Source organism: Pteropus alecto, unplaced genomic scaffold, assembly GCF_000325575.1.
Source record: "Pteropus alecto unplaced genomic scaffold, ASM32557v1 scaffold22, whole genome shotgun sequence".
NCBI classification, from domain to species: Eukaryota; Metazoa; Chordata; class Mammalia; order Chiroptera; family Pteropodidae; genus Pteropus; species Pteropus alecto.
Window position 1 is genome coordinate 14032764 of NW_006434839.1, and position 4960 is coordinate 14037723.

The 4960-nt window shown below is 44.3% G+C and overlaps 1 pseudogene; it reads left to right on the forward strand.

Annotated features, from left to right (window-relative positions):
* Positions 1 to 882: 882 nt before the first annotated feature.
* The window catches only part of LOC102891840, a 5170-nt pseudogene continuing 1092 nt past the window's right edge, over positions 883 to 4960 (forward strand).

Here is a 4960-nt window from a genome sequence, read left to right on the forward strand (position 1 = left end):
ACCCCTCAATCCTTCTTCCTCCTCCAGCTCAAAATCATGGTGTCCCTGAGAGGATGACACTAGCCACAAATTTGATTGTATTTCCTATTATTTATGAGAGTAATTCGGTTAGGCCAAATTCTCTCCCTCCTTCCAGAAGGGGCCTTGCTTTGGTGTGTTTTCCTAAACAAAACAGCAGCCTCCATCACACTCTATAACGCAAAAGAAGATGCCATTTTTTTAAAAAAATAAAGTACCCATTTTCTTTTCTGCAGAAATTTAAGTAAACAGAAAAATAGTTGAGAGAGCACATAATGATGAAACAAGAAGAAATTATAAGACTAAGAAAAGGGAAGAATGTAGTTGATTATTTTAGTTAATTGTTAGACCAAAAACTGGACTCAATTAAACTCTCTCCTCCATCCCACTGAAACATGTCCCCAGATTAGACTATGGAAGCAGGGATCAGAGGAAGCGAGGAGGGAAAACCAAGAATGCAACGGCTTTTTCTCTTGTAAAAGGGATCAACGTTACTGAGTTTGTGAAACAAAATCTATGATTAACTTAGAAATAGTTGTGGTGCATAATTCCATTTTAAATATGTTTTGAAAAATAGCGTAATAAGAGGCCCCTCCAGTTCAGGCTGCGGACAGCCAGGCGCACAGAGGATAGTCGGACAGACGGACTCACAGAGGGCGTGGGCATACACAGCCCCGGAGGGTGCTCTGCGCCCCCTGGGAGGGCTGGGTCAGTGTTTTATTGGCTACTACCTTGAAATACAGGCCCTAAAAATGCCCACTTATTTGGACATAGAAGATGGCTTGAAGGAATGATAAAAATTAAGAAAGACATTTTGATTTTCTTATTGTCCACTTGGCATATGCTTCTAGGATAATAGTCACTATGGTTTTGGATGACCTTCCAAACCTAGAAGACATCTATTCCTCCTTGTGTTCATCGACAGTGGAAGACTCAGAGGTGGATTTTGACTCTGGACTTGAAGATAATGACACAAAAAGTGATAGTATTTCGGAGGATTCCATAAGAATGACCAGCCCTGTCACTGTTATGATACACCAGGGTAGAAACGTGCCATCTTGCATGATGGCACCAGGCTCCAATTCGGAGCTACACCCAGGACTGCTCGTCAGATGCAATGCACCCACTCCTCTCTGGGCTCCATATACAGCACCAAAGTCATCCCTCAGGACCTTTAGCCCCGCAGCACCGCCTAATGCAGGCTGTCCTTGTGAATGACAAATGAATCCAGCTAAGTCTTCCCAGCTGCAGCAATAGCAGCAGCAAGGCTACAGCGAATTTGACCTGTTTACTGCCCCAACTCAGGTGCTCGTTCCTCCAGGCTGGAACCAGCTGCGTTCCAGAGCCCTTCAGCCTCCTCCAGCCCAGGGTTCTCTGGGCACAATGACTGCAAACCAAGGATTGAAGAAGGCTCCCTTGCCTGGCCCAATGCAACAGCAATTCTGGGCAAGACATCCTTAGCCTCGGTACAGAATCCGTCCCCAACTCTGTATTCCTTTGGCAGCCAGCAAGCCTCACAGGCCCATACGAACTTTCCTCAGATGAGCAACCCAGGCCAGTTCACAGCTTCTCAGATGAAGAGCTTGCAGGGAGGGCCCTCCAGGGTTCTAAGCCCCCTGCAGCAGCCCCACTTCATCAGCAAGTCTCCTGCCTCCTCACCCTTCTCCCTCCAGCAGGAACCCCCTGCATCTTCCCCAATGGTTAACCAAACTCAGCAGCAGATAGGACCAAGGCCACCTCAAAATAACCCACTTCTCAAGGGATTTTAGCAGCCTGTCAGCTCTCTGAGTTGGAATCCTATGGTTCATCAGGGAAACGGGCCACCTAACTTCATGGTGATGCAGCAGCAACCACCAAACCAGGGGCCGCAGAGTTTATATCCAGGTCTGGGTGGAATGCCTAAACACCTCCCACCTGGCTTCTCAGCAGGGCAGCCAATCCGAACTTTATGCAAGGTCAGGTGGCTTTGACCACAACCACCACCCCTGAGCCCCTGAGCCCCTCAGCGGCAAGCAAATCAAAATATCCAGCATGCAGATAGTCAAGGAGGTGGTCCTCCTGAAAACCAGATGCAGGTGTCCCACAAACTGCCAAAAATGATGCAGACCAGCCTCTTGAGAATTCATGGCAACATGAGCAACCCATAGGCTGGTAGTTCTGGGGTTCATCACGTGAGCCCGGGCAACATACAAGGCCGACCCCAGCAGGGCCTACTGTCTCAGTTGATGAGCATGCACCAGCAGACCGTGCCCTCCCAAGGCCAGATGGTCCAGCAACAAGGAAGCTTGAACCCTCAGAACCTTATGCCACAGGGCCAGATGATGGTGAAGCCTCAGAACCTACATCTTGCGCTCTCGCCCTAAAGGATGACTCCACCTAGGCAAATGCTCCCCCAGCAGGGCCCACAAATGATGGCACCACATAACCAGATGATGGAACCTCAAGGGTAAGTTTTACTCCAGCAGAACCCAACAATAGAGCAAATCATGGCCAATCAGGTGCAGAGAAACGAGCAACAGTTTAACCCTCAGAACCAATCCAATGTCATGCTCGGACCAGCACAGATAATGAGGCGACCATCTCCAACATGCAAGGAAACACAGTGCAATTTATAGGACAGATGTCAGGACAGATGCTGCCCTACAAGCCTGTGAACAACAGTCCTTCTCAGGTTATGGGGATTCAGGGGCAGGTCTTGTGGCCACCAGGGCCCTGCCCATACATGGCGCAGCAGCATGGTGATCCTGCTTCTACAGCTGGGCCATGTGGGCCCCGCCCATGCATGGCGCAGCAGCATGGTGATCCTGCTTCTACAGCAAATAACATGTCAGCTTGTCTCAAATGGCGCCTGATGTTAGCATGCAGCAAACCAACATAGTCCCCCCACCCTGCCCACACACACACACGTGCAGGCCATGTAGAGAAACAACGCCTTGGAAAAACCACTTCTCAGGCCATATGGTGCCTTTCAATGTACCTTTCCCTGGAGCACCCAATGGAATCAGATGTCCTGGGATCAGAATCCAGGCTTCTCAGTAGATAAAGGTGTCTCACTGATGAGTCCATTGCTGGATGACGATAAGCAAAATAATACCAACGTAAATAAACCAAAGTAGAAGAAACGCCCTCAGAAGAAGAAAAATAGTCAGCAAGCTCTAAGCACCCTGGCTACTCACCCAGCTGGTCTGGACGAGGCCGGTCAGCAGCCATTGCCTGGAGAACAAAGAATTAACTTGGACAATGCAGGCCCTGAACTGCCAGAATTTTCAAACCGACCACCAGCCCCTTCGCAGAGTTTAGTTCTAGAGTAAACTCAGGCCACAGCTCTGAAGGGGTCTGATGCCAGACCAGAACTCGAGGCAAATGCTGCCCTAGTCTCTGGACAAAACAGTGAGCCCAAAAAGGTAACTGAAAGGTCCAAAACTCCAAGCCGGAGAAACTCCCGAGCTAAGAGCCAACTGTGGCTTCTGAAAGTGTGGAAAACGGATATCGGAAGCGACCCTCTCGGCCTGCTTCAGCCTCCAGCTCTGCCGAAGGCATCACCAATGCAGCACAATCCAAGTGAAGAAAATCCGAGTAAATAAACTGGATGGCGACTTGGTACTTACAAATGTGTGTGTGAATTTTACAAAAAAGCAGTTCTGAGCTGTAACTTTTTTGAAATCCATTTCTGTACAGCTAGTCATTTAAATAATGCAGCCCTTCGCCTAGTCCCTACAACCTGTTCCATAAAGTGCAACAGGGAAAGCAGAGTGTTGAACCCTCTTGGTGTTGACAGAGTTCAAGGTTTCTAAAATGTTGCCATGTATTTAGAGGCACTAATGCAATTACCTTATTAGTTTTTGCATTTCCAAAGCAGTCTAGAGCACAGGGTGAGCATTTTTAGATCTTCTAGTGATGTGCTTGCTATGAAAGTACTGTGTGAATCGCAGTAGTGCAGGCAAGAGGAATCTTCTCATTTGGAAATGTTGGAAATCATTTTATTATATAGTGTTTTGGATGTGTTTGTTGCAGATTTGGACCAGTGAATAGAAAAAAAAATCTAAGTGTTTGTAAACAAACAAACAAACAAACAAAAAGCAAAATAAAATTTCTAAAGTTACAAAACTAAAAAAAGAAGTCTAGATAACAAATGCAATTACAGACAATAGACCCTCCCCTCAAAAAAGTGTAACTTTCAAAATAAAGCAAGTACAGAATGATAGATGATAAGACTAGAATAGCAATTATTTCTGTGAATGATGTCTAAATTATTCACTAAATAGTTTATGTAAATAAAGAATACAATGCGATAATTTGTGTTACTGTAATATAACACTAACGCAGAAAAATAAAAATGAAAGTTTGAATAGGGAAAACAAGAAAAAAATGAATATAAATTTCAAGTGGAATTTAAAGCAATATAGTAATAATAGCTAATATTTGTATAGTACTGATTTTATGTGCATGTTTTAAGTGAATCTCTTAAATACTTAATCCTCATAGAAATCGTATGAAGCAAGTACTGTTATTATCTCTACTTTTAAGATAATGAGACTGAGGCACCTAAGCCTGGGTAGTTTGACCGAGGTCACATGTAAATAGTGGCCCTAAGATTTGAGTCTGTGGAGAAGCAGTTCTTCTCCACAGACTGCTGATTTTTGCTCATTACTATTTGTGTCAAATTCAAAAAAAAACAAGAACATACAGAAAATGAATGATCAATGATTGGAAAAGGTTGATTTTATCAAAATTTATAGACTATATATGAGGACTATTCATTTTTAAGTGCACATTATTAACATACCAAAATTACCTGTATAACAGGAAACAAAGAAAATCTATATAAATTCAAAATGCAGAAAATTTGAAGACTATATTTTCAGGTCACTATTCAATGAAACTATTCTAGAAAAAAGTAAATTTAGGTAAAGAAAGCTGACCTATTTGTAATATATATATA